Here is a 16,628-nt window from a genome sequence, read left to right as displayed (position 1 = left end):
TTCTATGATAAACCCTCCCTTGGAGACTGTAAGATGAAGTGAACCCTTTCCTCCATTAAGCTGGTTCTGGTCAGGTGCTTTGTCTCAACAATAAGATAGGAATTTCAGCTCTCCACAAAGCACTAATAATAGTTACAATGTCTAGATTTCTATTCTAAAAAGTCAACAGTCAAGCTGGTCAACTGGACAATTAAACAGTAATTTGAGGTGCTAAAGATTGAACCAGGGTCATGTATACCTACAACCCCATGTCAAGCAAAATATTTTACATAAAAATATCACTTAATTGCATAGAAGTGGACTATATATATTGCACACAAAATCTTGACTGCCTTCATCTTTAATATGTTGAAATTCTTTCATGCCATAACCTATCTACGAAGGCTACTGTCTTAGTCACTGTAACTTGCATTGACAATGTACCAGAGGAACAAATCAAGGAAAGAAAAGCTTATTTTATCTCCCATGTAGAGGTTTCTGAATATTCACTGGTACCATCCCTTCACACTAAGATGAAACAGAATCATCAGGAATATCGATTGCATGACCTGACTGCAGAGAGACATGGGCCTGCTCTGTACTTCATTCTGCCAGTGTGTTTCCGTCTCTGTATATTTTAGCTTTGTTGATCTTTTAAAAAATATTTATTCGGATAGAAAGAGAGATTGGGCATGCCAGGACCTCCAGCCACTGCAAAGTAACTCCAGACACAGGTGCCTCCTTGTGCATTTGGCATATGTGTGTGCTGGGAAATCAAACCTGAGTCTTAGACTTCACATGCAAGTGCCTTAGCCACTAAGCCATTTCTTCGGCCCCCTTAACTGTTTTCTTAAAATAAGTAATTTCTTGAAAATTTACATATCAAATATAAAATACATTAAAGTGAATCATGGTATCACTAGCTAGATATAATCAGCATTCTTTTAGATTTAGATTTTTTTCCCAATCTCTGTTTATATACATTTTCTGAACTAAGAATAAAAATATGTTCAACATGATATCCTGTTTCCATACCTAGTATTTGTTTTCCTTTTTGTGTGTGTTGCAAACATGCATGTACAGATTTGTGCATGTAGTGCCCATGCTTGCAGATGCCAGGGGAGAAGGTCCAATGTCCTCCTCTGCTACTCTTCTCTACAATTCCCATGTCACAGTCTATTATTGAGCTGGCAGCTTGCTGTTTTTAGGTTATGCTGGCTATCCAGGTAGGCCCAGCATTCCTCCTGCCTTGGCTTTCCCCAGCACTAGTCCTATGGTTTTGAACGGTCATGTTGTAGCCTTTTATGTGGATCCTGGAGATGTAACTCAGATCCTCATGTTTTCAAGGCAAGTACTTTATTGCTGAACTATCTCTTCAGTCCCCACTTTACTCATAGCTGGCAGGTATTTTGAATATCACTGCTGAGACTCAAACCAGATTCTTCTGTATAATAAGAAAACACCTCTACCATTAATCTACATCCTTACCTCAAAGACAGAACTTAACAGCTTTTAATAATTCACATGGCTGTGCCTTTAATACTGTTTCTTAATTTCCTTAATTGTTTAGAAGTGAATCACTCTCTAGAAATACTTCTTTTTAAAAAACTTTTTGATTGTGTTTGCTGAGTGTATGGTGTGTACATGTGTATTCCTCTAATGATTGCTCATATGCTCCTGAGGAAGGGTGCTGACTTTGGTCTTAGTTGAACTTGGTGCCCTGCACCATCACTGTTCTGCCTGGTTTTGTTTTTTGTTTTTTGTTTTCTTCCAAGCTAGGCCCTCACTCTAGCCCAGGCTGACCTGGATTTCACTGCGGATTCTCAGGGTGGCCTTTAACTCACACTCCTACCTCTGCCTCCCGAATGCTGGGATTAAAGGTGTGTGCCACAGTGCCTGGCTGGATGGTCTTATTTTGAGCCTGAGTCTACTTTTACTGATTGTGGGGCTCTGATGTGCCTAGGTGTTGGGTCCCCTGTCTGACTGGGGTTGCAGGAGCTTGTGGCCATGCTTAGTGGTGCATGTGAGATCTTGAGACTTGAGCTTGGGCAGTGTCAGACTCCCTGAGGCCCATAAATGCTTATATACACTTAACTGGTGAGCCACATCTCCAGCCAGAAATTATATTTTTCAGACTTTAAATTTCTTTTTATTTACTCATTTATTTAAGAGAAAAAGAGTGAGGTAGAGAGAGAGAGGCAGATAGAGAGTGAGAGAATGGGTGTGCTAGGGCATTTAACCACTGCGAACGAACTCCAGATGCATCTGCCCCCTTCTGCATCTGGCTTATGTGGATCCTAAGAATAGAAACAGGGTCCTTAGGCATTTGCAGGCAAACGCGTTAAATGCTAAGCCATATCACCAGTCTATTTTAGGCTTTGATAAATATACATATAATGTTGTCTAAAATTATTTGTTAAAAAACATATTTCTATTAAAACTGTCTGACAGTTTCTGTCTCAGGGACTTTCTATGAAGGCAGGCTTCATTACAACATACAACGTATTAGTTTGAGGTGTATGTAAAGTTGAACAGTTAAGAAAAATCAAAATTCTACATTTCTTTAATATTGGATCTTCTCATCTATTATTCACTGCATCATGATTATGTGGGACTTATCTATAAATGTCCAATGAGCTAAGTTTGCTGGGATGTCATCTGATTTGTTTGAAATGTTTACATACCACATTCAATATATAAAATTGATTTAATAGGACAAAATGAATGAATAATTTGTATATAAGACTTAAAACTTTATTTTCTCATTGCTGCCAGTATTTGGCCCTCTTAAGTTCTTGGAAGATAATTCCTCCACCTGCTTTTCTCTCTAACTCTTGTCTCCTTCTTGAGACTAGGGTGGCGTTGATCCTCCTGCCCAAGCCTCTGGAGTTCTGGGGCTACAGGCAGTTATACAACATGTATTTTTTTTTTTTTTTTTTGTTAAGCATATAATAAGTCTAAATGTTTATGTGGTCCATAGTGTTGGGAACAAATGCCCACAGAAGAGGGTTTGGCTGAGGACCACCTTGGTTTTAGTGTGCTGATGGGAGGAGGTGGGGACAAGGCAAAGTGCCACTTGTGCAGAGCTGGGTGCTGGCTCCTTCCCACTATGAGCGACAATACAAAGAAGTCACTCTTCCCACACTTAATCAATGATGTACTTGAAGTCTTAGCTTCAGAAATAAGATAAAAGAAAGAAAAGGCCTTCAAATAGGACAAGATTAATAGTATCCTCATTTTCTGATGGTATATATTACTATACACATCAGAGATCTTAGGATGGGGCCTGAACAGGTTTGCAGAAGGTCAGGTGTATTGGAATTTTCTATACCAGCATTATCCCCAAGGTCCTGGTTGCATAAGGTCTGAGGCAGCTCATCTCTGGTTGTGCAGGTCAGAAACACTGCGAACTGACCCCATCACTGGACCTGGTGACCAGCTTTGGACTAACTGTAAAACAGATGAACTTTTGGGTGACATTGTTCATTAGCCCTGGAAATGTGAGAAAGTGGACACAGAGCTCCCAGCCATGACTTCTTGTTGTCTTGTGGAACTGTTGCCCCTTCCTTATGCAATTTCTATTTTATACCTGCTTTCCTTCCAAGTGGGTGCTGTCCCCAATGCCTGTGCATGTGATATGAGCCAGGCCAGCATGAGCTTTTATCATTATTTTAAGTTCTTATAATTTTATTAATTTTTACTTGATTGTATGAACATATGGCATATTGCTCATAGACCCATCGAGGTTAAACTCTATAAAAACCTTTTCTGTTAACAACTTCCGTGAATGTAAACAATATACCATGATCGTAATCCCCTACCACCGCCCTCTCCTTAACCCCTCCCAAACACACCCACCATTGAGTCCCTTGATTCCACCTAGTCTCCTGTTTTGATGCCATCATTTTCCCCTCCTCTTATGCAGGTATTATGTAGGTAGCATCAGCCAATGTGAGGCCATCAATATTAAGGCTACTTTGTGCCTGGAAGACACTATTGTATCCACGCCTCCCTTTTTTTGAGTCTTCGATTATTTTGTCAGATCTTCACAATGGTCCCTGAGTCTTGAAGGATGTGATACACATGTCTTAGTGATGAACTGTCACTTCTCAGCACTTTGGCGAGTTGAGTCAACCAGTGGTCATCACCAACTGAAAAGAGAGACTTCTCTAACCTTAGTCCACTGAGTTTGGTGTGTCTGTTACATTCCAGCATGCTAACTCATGGTTTAAACCCCAGTCAAGCACCAGGCCTTATCACTTTCAAAGACACCCCAGTTTATGTATCCCATTGGCACAATGCCAAGGCATCTGAGTTCCTGTATCACCAGGCTGGATTAGATTTTTTTTGATGCAGCTAATTGCATGTTCCTGCTGTAAATAACCCTAATTAGCTTACTGGTTCACTAAGCTAGACCTGGGTGGAATCATTTCTTTGCCCTATTTGGGCTGAATAGATGTTTGCTCATGTCTCCTTGGGAAAACATTAACTCATCAGATGCCCGTTGTTGTAGAATTGTCAATTAAAAATAAGATGTTGATAATAAGCTGAAGATTTAATGATATATATTTGTAGCCAGGTGTGTGGTGCATACCTTTAATACCAGCACTCAGGAGGCAGAAATAAAGGGATTGTTATGAGTTTGTGATCACCCTGAGACTACACAGTGAATTCCAGGTTAGCCTGGGCTACAATACGATGCTACCTTGGACCCCTCCCCCAAAAAATTGTGAGCAGAGAGAAAGGGAAAGACAATGAGAACAGGTCTTCAGCGTCTCTTGTCTCTGTAAATGAACTCCAGGTGCATATACCGCGTTGTGTATCTGGCTTTACATGTGTACTGGGGAATTGAACCAAGGCTGTCATGCTTTGTAAACAAGTACTTCAACTTCTGAGCCATAGCCCCACCCCTAACTTCCTCTTTTATTGATGAGAAAATTTGTCTTAAAAATTAACAAACTTGGGCTGGAGAGATGGCTTAGTGGTTAAGGCGTTTGCTTGCAAAGCCAGAGGACCTTGGTTCCCAAGACCCATGTGCAAGATGCACAAGGGAGCACACGCATCTGGAATTCCCTTGCAGTGGATGGAGGCCCTGGCGCACCCATTGTCTCATGTTCTTTCCCTCTTTCTCTGTCAAATAAAAATAAAATATTTTAAAAAGATGAGCACAGTTAACCAGGTGCGGTGTAGCATACCTTTAGTCTCAGCACTTGGGAGGCAGAAGTATGAGGATTGCCTTGAGCTTGAGACCACCCTGAGATTAAATAGTCAATTCTAAGTCAGTCTGATTAGGGAGACCATACCTATAACAACAACAACAACAACAAATTGTCCATATCAAAAGTATCCTGTCCAGTGGGGAGTCAAACATGGACCTGAGGGGAAGTTAACCTGGATGAGAGACAAGAGACACAAAGAAGGATACCACGTCTATGTTCTGATCAAGGTCTTCAGATTTTTATTTTTTACACATTGTTATACAGGGGAAGAAAGCGGGTAGTTAAGCTGGGTGACGTGATTTAAGGCCGAGAGATTGTTAGGGAACATAGAGGAGATGTAACCAGGTGTATGTCTAACTTTGCCTCAATGGCTTAACAGCATGACCATAAACTGGCCGTTTGCAAAAGATAAGATTCTGCAAACAGTCTGCTGACCAACATTCCTAATTATCAGCTGGATGGACCAGCTTTCTAATAAATGAGTCAACCTAAGAAGAGGCCCAGGCAAAATGGAGAGGCTTTGCTCTATGGCTCCTGACACAAAAGAGTAGATAGTATAATTAGTATCAGAAATTGATTTTCCTCAAAACCAAAAACTAGGCACAAGAAAGTAATTAAAATGTGTTAAATGATAAGCCACAGAATGAATATATGTGGGACCCACGCCCACATATCTACATAAAACAATTCTGGGAGTTGGCAAAAGAATCCCAACGTTTGTGGAGTAGTTAATCTGGCATTTTCAGTGGAGCAGGAAACAAAAGAAACCCTGTCTCAAATGAGGGGGAAGGCTGAAGGCCCTTTACAAATATTTTATTTATTCATTTGAGAGAGAGCACACTAAGCCCTCTAACCACTGTAAAAACACTTAAGATGCACGTGACAGCCACTTTGGGCACCTGGCTTTAAATGGGTGCTGGGAAATCAAACTCAGGGCCTTAGTCTTTGCAGACAAGTGCCTTAACTACTGAGCCATCTCTACAGCCCAAAAGACATCAAGTTCTGACAGCTTAAAAAATGTTTTATTTGTTAATTTCTTGGGTTTGAGGAGAGAGGGTGTGAGGGAGGGAGGGAGGGAGAGGCACAAGGCCTCTTACAATAGCAAATGGCCTCCAGATGCATATGCCTGTTTGTGCATCTGCCTGCATATGGGCAGTGGGGAACCAAACCCAGGCTGTGAGAATTTGCAAACAAGCACTTTAAGTGCTGACTCATTTTTCTAGCCCAAGTTTCGTTATTTGTTTTATATTTAGAAAGGAGAGGCTGACTGGCTCATCAGTCTTGCTAGGAAGTTGAATCAGGTCTTGAACTCCTGATCTACTGCCTCTACCTTTGAAGACCCATGCCACTATGCTGCACCTAGTCTTGTTTCTGAAGAGACTACAGTAATGAAATTTATTTTCATTTTTTCTGTTTAAAAATGGGAGATGGCTCTCAAAACCTTGTTTTTTAAAAATCAATTTTAAATTGCAATACAATAAATTTGTATTGTGAAAATTTATTTATTTATTTATTTATTTATTTATTTATTTATTTATTTATTTATTTGAGAGCGACAGACACAGAGAGAAAGGCAGGTAGAGGGAGAGTGAGAGAATGGGCGCGCCAGGGCATCCAGCCTCTGCAAACGAACTCCAGACGTGTGCGCCCCCTTGTGCATCTGGCTAACGTGGGACCTGGGGAACCGAGCCTCGAACCGGGGTCCTTAGGCTTCACAGGCAAGCGCTTAAGCGCTACGCCATCTCTCCAGCCCTATTGTGAAAATTTTTAAGAAAATTGAATAACATACAAACTATTAATTTGAAACTTTTACTAAATTTATTTATTGATTTTTGAGACAGGGTCTCTCTGTGAAGCACAGGCAGACTTTCAACTCATGATCTTCCTTCCTCCACCTCCCACATATATTGAGTGGTAGAACTCAGGGCCTCACTCTACCACTCACTACAATTAGATATCATTTTACTGCAAAGAAGTTTCTAATATATTCATCCATTTAAAACTTTCTGAAAACATTTTTGGATGGACCCTTTCCCAGTGTTTGAGATGCCTAATAGGAACAGAACACAGTCTGCTCCTACAAGGCTTACAATATATAGAGGAACATATAAATAGATTACTACCGATAATACAAAGCACGTCCGATCACAGTGGAGCCGGGCATGGTAGTGCACACCTTTAATCCTAGCACTCAGGACCAGAGGGCGGAGAATTGCTGTGAGTTGGAGGCCAGCCTGGGACTACATAGTTCCAGGTGAGCCTTAGCTAGAGTGAGACCCTACCTCCAAAAAGGCAAAATAATGTTAATAAATGATGAGAGTTGGGCTGGAGAGATGGCTTAGTGGTTAAATGCTTGCCTGAAAAGTCTAAGGACCCTGGTTCAAGGTTTGATACCCCAGGACCCATGTTAGCCAGATGAACACACAGGGCGTACATGTCTGGAGTTCATTTACAGTGGCTGGAAGTTCTGGCTCGCCCATTCTTTTTCTCTCTCTATCTGCCTTTCTCTCTCTCTCTCTCTTGCTCTCAAATAAATAAGTAAAAAATAAACAAAAATTTAAAAAATAATCAGTTGATTCTTACAGATGGTTCATTTTTGAATTCTTGTGTTCTTTTCCCAAAATAAAGCAGAGGTGTTGAGGTACTACTATTCTCAGCATTATTTCAACATCAATTCTTGGACTAGAAATACTACAGTTAGTACTTGAGATGTTTAAGCTTTTCTGAATCATTCTGTTACACAAGTTGGACAGGCGCACATCTGGGATAACCATGAAAAGGCTGAAATACATTTCAAGGATCACATTGACATCACCTGGAGAATGGAGCTGAAGGAAAAACCCCAGAAGGGGGTCCCCACGCTCTGTCCGGATATGGCGACACCCCAAATCACTCACGAGAAGCGGTCTTGATGGAAACTGCAAGAGGATTTTATTCCTAGCGTGCTGGGGCCCACAGTCGTACACCTCACAGGGGTAGAGGACTGCAGAGCCCCGAATGCAGGAACAGGATAGTTTTTATAGGGTTTCTAACAAAGCCTGTGCATTAGACCAATCATTTTATTATGACCTTGGTGGTCAGCATTTGCGCAGGTCCTTGGGTGGGAGTAGCAGAGTGTGGTACCAGTCTCCTATGACCTTGGAGGTCAGCACTTGCGCAATTCCTTAGGTGGGGGTAGCAGAGTATGGTATCAGCCTCCTATGACCTTGGTGGTCTGAGGCAGGCTGCTACAGCTTATGGTGCGAGCTACTAAGGTTTACAGTTTGGGCTATTAAGGCTTATAGTGCAGGATATTTACAGAAACCAAATAAGTGGTTTACTTTATTACTCATTTCCCATCCTTGAGGGCTATCTCATGCCCTTTTTACCTAGTTTTATATTAGGAGCCGGCTCTGATATAATGAGAAGAGGGATTCTTTAATTGCTTCCAACAGAGAGTAAAGCCTGGAGTTTGAGGTATGCAGGGGGCCCGCTTAAGCTCCCTTTGGAGCGTGATGGTATTTCTGAGCTTCTGAATTCTTGGGCCTTTCAGAGCCTCATGGGACTTACTCGACCAACCTGGACCAAGGAACTGTGCACTGGTCCCTGTTCAACTTTCTGGCTCAGTAGTTGCATTAAACCATAACCTAAAATAAAACTTGATACTACATTTATGTAGGGTCATATAAAATTTTATTTATTTGCAAACATGGAGAGAGTGGGCACAACACTGAAAATGAACTCCACATGCATGCAGCACTTAGTGCATCTGGTTTTAGTTGGGCACTGGGGAATCAAACCCTGGTCGTTAGCACCTTAACCTCTGAGTCATCTCCAGTCCCTAAGCTAGGGTCATGTGAAATGCTCAGTGTCCACATGTTTTACATGCCTCAAAGAGATTGGTCCTCACTATGGGTGAAAAGGACGTCAGGATTTGGCTAGTCCTTAGCTAGAGGAGGCATTTTTATTTCTATGTGATGCTATATACACTGGTTTTTGAATAAGTACTGTTATTTTTTTTTAAGTGAGTCTTGTCACAGCAATTTTTCCACTAAGGGAAATCTCGTGATACTCAGGCCAAGGGCTGAGAGACCCATGACCAGAGGCAGAGAGCTGGGGGCGGCGGGCCAGGGCCAGGAAAGGACGGGTCATGAAGGCAGGCAGATGCCTCGCAGCCTGCGCCTCTTGGGCTCCCTTTGTACTGGCTGAGCTGGGCTCAGAGGAGGAACGTGAACAACATGGCACTCCTAGTTGCAGCTCAGCTGGGGGTTGGTTGGGTGAAGAGATGCCAAGGTTCACCTTGGGCCTAGGCCCATGATTGGTGCTCAAGCATGGCCCTTTCCCCGCCATACCCCTCACCCCGGGGCCCTCCTAGAGTGCCCTAGGCTCAGATCCCTACAGCACAGAGGAGGGCGGACCCCAGGTGGCCACGCCCCACAGGACCCAGACACCAAAGTGAACCCACAGCAGGCACTGATATGGCCTGGGCCCTGGCAAGCACCACTTCTCAGTGGGCGATGTAGGCGCCCTGCGCTTTGTGGGGAGAGCTAAGTTCTCTCCCCCTGGAGCAGCCACTGCCAGCAGGAGGCCCAGGCAGGACCCTCATCCGGAACCCTGGGCTGAGAACCCAGAACCCTGAAGACATTCTTTGCCCTCTCTTAATGTTATGTGAGTGCTTTCTCCAAGATAGAGGACTTTTTTTGTTTATTTTTTATTTTATTTTTATATTTTATTGACAACTTCTGTAATCATAGCCAATAAATCATAATAATTCCCTGCTCCCTAACTTTTCCATTCAAAAATCCAATCTCGAACATAAAGAACTTTTTAAAGAAAAGTGATCTAAAATCTATGTAATCAGGGCTGGAGAGATGGCTTAGCGGTTAAATGCTTACCTGTGAAGCCTATGGACCCCAGTTCGAGGCTCGGTTCCCCAGGTCCCACGTTAGCCAGATGCACAAGGGGGTACACATGTCTGGACTTTGTTTGCAGAGGCTGGAAGCCCTGGCGCGCCCATTCTCTCTCTCTATCCCTCTATCTGTCTTTCTCTCTGTCTCTGTCCCCCTAAATAAATAAATAAATAAATAATTTAAAAAAAATCTATGTAATCAGTGATGTGAACTTCAAAAATATGCACTAATAATGGCTTATTTATATTCCTAAATACATTCGTCTATAAAAATTGGTGAATTGTGTCTGTGTTAGTTTTCAGGAGAGTTTTTTTAATATGTCGAGGGTTTTATGGTTATCTACAGACCTACACAATAATAAAGTTTGTTGTTCACTTTTGTTTTTAAGCTCGATTTCCCAAAAGTAAGCTTTAGTCATCTGCCCCAATGTCAATTGCAAATTTCTCCCAGGTGTCTGGACATATACCACTAACAGATATGTATGTATGCATGCATGTATGTATGTATGTATGTATGTATGTATGTATGTATGTATGTGTGTGTATGTATATATACATACGTATATATAGAGAGACATAAATTGATATGGAATATTTACATTATAATAGATATATTGGTGTAGCACAGAGACATTGTGTTTAATTTGGTAGTATCTAAGGGTAGAGTCATGGTTGTTTTTTTATTTTTATTTTTTTGTAAAAACAGTCATCTTTGATTCTTTTTTCTTTTCTTTTCTTTTTTTTTTTTTTTTTTTTTTTTTGGTGTTTTGAGTTAGGGTATCATTCTAACCCAGGCTGTCTTTGTAGTATTAGACTGGCTAGAACTCTCAGCTATCCTTGTACCTCAGCCTCCAAAGGGCTGTGATTAAAGGTGTGTGCCACCACATCTAGCTCATCTTTAATTCCTCTAAGTTGATGGTTGTGTTTCAGACTGTTTCCCTTTCTTTCCTGAATGCTTGTCTACATTCTACATTTCTCTTCTTGAAATTACCTGTTTTCATCTCTCATGTTAGAAACAGAACCTTTTGTTTGTTTACGCCTTGATTTTATTTTTAAGGTTTTGGCTTTGGGGTGGGTAGATGGGGTCACGTCACGGGCCTCTGGTATGCTAGACAAGCACTCCACTACTGAGCAGCCACCCCGCTCAGGCAGTGAATTCTTCCGTCTTTTACAATGAGATAGCAGACTTATAATAATTGTGCATTAAGCCTAAAAATCCTTCTCAGTCAACACTTTTTTCTTGCTGTTCCCCATGAAGAACTCTAGTTTGGGGTACTTTTTGGCTTCTCTAAAGACAGTTCTGTGCTCCTAATCCTCTCTCATGACTTCACAGGACTTTATTTGTAACCACTGTATATTCTTTGTGAGCTCCCAGTTAGTGATTGAGGGAATCAAGCTACCTAGTAGTTGACTAATTACTTGTTGTTAGTTTCCAAAATGCTCTTTTATAGTTAGGGTCTGTTCTTTTTTTAATTTTGTTCATTTGCTTATGAGAGGGAGAATGGCAAGCCAGCCAACAAATTCCAGTGCCACCTTGTACCTATGCCTTACATGGGTTCTGGGGAATCAAACCTGGGTCCTTAGGCTTTTCAGGCAATTGCCTTAGCCACTAAGCCATCTTTCCAGCAGATACAATAATTATTTATTTATTTTTATCTTTGCTTTTCATGGTAGGGTCTCGCTCTAGCCTGGACTGACCTGAGATTCACTCTGTAGTCTCAGGGTGGCCTCAAACTAACTGCCGTCCTCCTACCTCAGCTTCATGAGTGCTGGGATTAAAGGTGTGTGCCACCATACCTGGCTTAGTTCCTTCCCTTCTCTCCCTCCTTACCTCCTTTCTCCCTGTGTCTTTAAGTTTCTCTTACATTCTGGAGATTAAACCTACAGCCTTACATATATAAGTAGCTAATCTCTTTAGAACGGAGCTATATCCAAAATGCCCCCCACCCATTTAAAATTTTGAGTAAGTGTGTTGCTAAATTGTCTAGGGCTTGTAGTCCTTCTGTCCCAGCTTCCTCAGTAATTAGGAACAAGGTCTGTGCCACCAGTTGGCTTAGAGCTAGTTGTTTCTGAATATGGCCTTTTGTAATATTTAAATTTCTTTTTATTTCATCCATTCTATGGTACTGAAATAGTACTTATTCTTAGAGTTGTTACATAACAAAATACTAAGCCAATAATCTTGATATGGTACATCAGTTTTAATGTTGCACAAGAAACTATGAGAGGCTCATTAGTTACTTTTTTAACCAATAAACACAAAACCTACATATATTCGCTACAGAAGCTTTAAAAACTTTCAAATCAAGAACCAGATGAAAACTAGGTATCGTGGTGCATGATTGAAATTCCAGACTTCAAGGGGCATAAACAGGAAGACCAAGAAGTCAGGTTAGGGTAAACCTGATCTATATTGCTAGACATTGTGTCAGAAAACCAAGAGTGCAGAGATCTCCTAGTCAAATCTGGGACAACTGAATATATCAGGAGACAGGGTTGGAGAGATTGCTCCATGGTTAAAGACACTTCCTTGCAGAGCCTCTTACCACTTCAAATGAACTGCAGGGAAATCTCTACCATAGGCCTCAGATGCCATCTGATGGTAGACAATCTTACCAGTGGGTTGGTGGAAGCTGTGGTCTGTTCTTGCATTCCCAAAAGGATCACAAGTGATCAACTGATAGTCACCAGGAAGTTAGTTAAGACACAGAGGTGGGCAAGAAGTGGCTAAATAAAAGTAGCCCAAGGTAATTTGGGTCTGACTTGTAATATTCCATGTCTTTGTGGTCACAGGAGTTTGATCAGTCCTTTCAACCTTGCTGGATGCAGGTGTAGCAGATTCAGTGCTTTTCTGGGAACTCTCATTCATTGACAGGCACTTATCTTTCTCACCCATTCCTGTGTGTGTCAAGGATACTGGGGGTGGAACCCAGGAATTTTTGCATATTGTACAAGCACTTTGCCTTAAGCAACACAGCACTATTATTATTTCTTAAATGTCTTTTTTTTTTTTTTCAGACAGGATTTCACTCTGTAGCCCAGCCTGAACTTCAGGTACCTTGATTTATAATCCTGTACTATCAGGACTAGCTCTGTAGTCTTTATGGAAGTGAATTGATAAGCTCAGGCCTGGGGCTGGGGCTCGCATTTGACATAAATGAAAGAACTAGCTGCAATTCTGCCTTCTGTCAATTCAAAAGACATAGCTCTTATGTCAAACAGGATAATAGATAGCTTATTCTACAGCCAAATATGAGTGACTATGGCCCAGGAATACAGATTTAGGTTACCCCAAAATCATGTTCCAACAGAACAAAAAAAGGGTAGTTTTCAAATACATTGACTGACCATCACAGGCCTTAGTTGCTATATGAGGACATTCTTAGCCCTTGGGTTGGAAGCTGGGGTCTGCTTTTGCATTTCAAAACACCTGATCAATTGATAGTTACCAGGATGTTAGTTCAGACACATGGGTGGGAAAGAAATGGCTATTAAGAGGCTAAAGTTAGCCCTGGGTAATTTGGCTTTGACTTGCAACATCCCATCTGCCTGTGATCACAGGAACTTTATCAGTTTATTCAGCCTTGCTGGAAGTAGGTGCAGCAGATAGAGCTGTTTCCTGGGAATTTTAGTTCACACTTCCTGACTCCACCTTGCCCTGCTGCATGTTCCTCTCAGTGACAGATCTTGGGCGCATGCACTATTGTTCAATGGGACTCCCATTTTAGTGTCTTTGCAATCATCCAGAATCCCACAGCACAAGTGAGGAATTCCAGGTGAGAGAGAGAGAGTCTTATAGACCAAGGTTCAGAGTTGGTAAGAGATATGGGTAAGACAAACTTGATAAACATGCAGACTTTAGGTAGGTCCTAAGACCAGTTACTGTGTGCAGTAAGGGTGGACTTGTCTGCTCCCCAACTTCGTGTGTGTGTGTGTGTGTGTGTGTGTGTGTGTGCGTGTGTGTGTATGTATATTATATATGTATGTATGTATATGTATATGTATGTATGTATATATGTATATGTTTTTTGAGGTAGTGTCTCACTAGCTCAGGCTGACCTGGAATTCACTGTGTGGTTAGGGTGGCCTCAGACTCTCAGCAACCCTCCTACCTTCTGAGTGCTTGGTTTAAAGGCATGCAGTACCACGCTCTACTCAGATATGTTACACTGCTGGAGTTGAGTCCAGGTCACTCAGTATTGGGAATGGGGGGAAGCCATGGGCTTAGAGAATCAAGGAGATAAGGAAGTGGGGACTTCATATCAAACCAGGCTTGGGGAAAATGTAGCCCAGGATTGTTGTAGAGTTGCCTGTTTCTCTTCAAGTTTGTTCCATTATGATTTACCACCCCTTTTTTATTTTGCTTTTGGGACACAATCTTACTCTGTAGAAAAAGGCTGGCCTGAAACTGAATAGGTAAGCCATGCTATCTTTCAATCTTCCAGCAATCCTCCTGTCTCAGACTCCCAAATACTGGGGTTTATAGCAACCTCTGGCTCCCTTTCACTTTTTGTGTCCCCATCTTTGCCTTTGAGTCTGTCTTGGACACCTTTAAAGGCAGTGCAGAGCCCTGGTCTTGGAAAGGACTTTGCCCCTGGGTCTTTATCAAGGACATGGTTAATCCAGGATGCAGAATTGCAGGATCAGCTGTGCACCCAGTCCTCACCCTTTACACCTTCTGCCAGCCCTCTCTTGATAACCTCTCAGTAACATATTAATGTGCAACAGGGCAGGAGGCATAGACCTGCTTGGGTTTGAATCTCACGTCCAAAGTTAAGCATGGTGGCACAGGACTGTAATCTTAGTTACCGTAGAGCCTTAGCATGGAAGAACTATAAAAATTGGAGAGCAGCTTAGGCTGCATGGTGAAGTTATGTCAACCTGGGAAATTCAGTGAGACACAGTTTTAATATAATGAGTGTGGTGATGGGAAGGCTGGGTGTGGTGGCACACTCCTTTCATTCCTGCTCTCAGAAAGCTGAGGCAGGAGGATTGTCATGAATTCAAGATCAGTCTGTTGTAGAGGTGGGATCCTGGGGGATCGAACCTCAGTCCTTTGGCTTTGTAGGCAATTCCCTTAACTGCTAAGCCATCCCTCCAGCTCTAGACCTGTTTTTCCACAAACAACCAGTACTCCTACTGGAAGGGAGGTCTTTCATAAGATTTAAACATTGTAGCTGGTCAAGTTCAGTGCCTGGAACTTGGTGTCAGAGATAGCCTCTTTCTGAGACTTCCCCTAGCCCTGATGAACCACATGTTCCTCTAGTTCACCTGAACACCCCTAGCCTTCATACCCCACATGGGCTCCTTTACCCCTCCAGCTCCACACATGGCAGGAGCTCCTTCAACTTTCTTTTCCCTTTTTTCATTCCACAGTTGTTCCAAGCACCCCACATGGGATCTCTAGACAGGTGCGTGCATTTCTTTGGTTCAGTAGTTCCCTCAATAAATATAATAATTTAATTATTATCTTTCTCAGTCTTTTTTTTTCTTTGAGGCTAGTTCAATACTGGCTTTTTGGTGTTGTTTTTGTTTTTGGTTTTCATGGTAGGGTTTCACTCTAGCTCAGGCTGACCTAGATTTCACTATGTACTCTTAGGGTGGCCTTGAACTCGTGATGATCCATCTGCCTCTCAAGTGCTGGGATGAAGGGCTTGTGCCACCATGGCCAGATTGCTTTGTTTTTGGAAGAGTTGGCATGCCAGGGCCTCCAGAAAGTGTAACTGAGCTTCATATGCTTGTGCCACTGTCCGTGTGACCTTGTGTGCTTGTGTCACTCTGTGCACCTGGCTTACATGGGAGGTGGAGAGTTGAGCATGGGTCCTCAGGCTTCCCAGGCAAGCTCCTTCACTATTATACCATCTCTCTAGGCCCTCAGTCATTTTTATTCAATTTTTTGCTTGAAATTAGAAATGAGCCTAGTGCTTGTGGTTCAAGGACTTGAATGAGAGAGAGTTAGGGAGAGAGAGAGAGAGAGATATGAAGATTGAGAGAGAGAGAGATATGAAGATAGAGAGAGTGAATCACTATTTGATTAGTTTTTTCCAGATCACCCTTTGCTGGAACAAGAAGAATGGTAATAGGCAGGAAGTGGAAGATTCTGTCTTGATTTTGAGCATTGAGCCTAGCTGGAAACTGAGGCACCTAGGATGGTGTGTGCGTCCGTAGTGCCTTGAGGGGGGACACCATGTTCTCAAATATGATTATGTAAACATCACTTAGTAAACTTACGGAGACATGTCTACTACTGTTGCATTCAGGTTCACATCGCAGGCAGAAATTGCCCAACCAAGAGCAGCTTGTGGGGGGAAAAAGGTTTATTTTGGCTTACAGATTCATGGGAAAGCTCCATGATATCAGGTGGGAAAAATGGCAGGAACAGAGGGTAGACATCACCCCCTGGCCAACACAGGTGGACAACAGCACCAGGAGAGTGTGCCAAACACTTGCAAGGGAAACAGTGTGTCATACTCAAAAGCCTGCCCCCAACAACACACTGCCTCCAAGAGTGTTAATTTCCAAATCTCCATCAGCTGGAAATC

The 16,628-nt window shown here is 42.2% G+C and overlaps 1 pseudogene; it reads left to right on the top strand.

Annotated features, from left to right (window-relative positions):
- Positions 1-16,628, top strand: part of LOC123457324 — a 104,036-nt pseudogene that overhangs the window by 22,912 nt on the left and 64,496 nt on the right.

Source organism: Jaculus jaculus, unplaced genomic scaffold (assembly GCF_020740685.1).
Source record: "Jaculus jaculus isolate mJacJac1 unplaced genomic scaffold, mJacJac1.mat.Y.cur mat_scaffold_36_1_2353498_arrow_ctg1, whole genome shotgun sequence".
In the NCBI taxonomy this organism is placed as follows: Eukaryota; Metazoa; Chordata; class Mammalia; order Rodentia; family Dipodidae; genus Jaculus; species Jaculus jaculus.
This window is presented reverse-complemented; position numbering and strand designations above follow the sequence as displayed.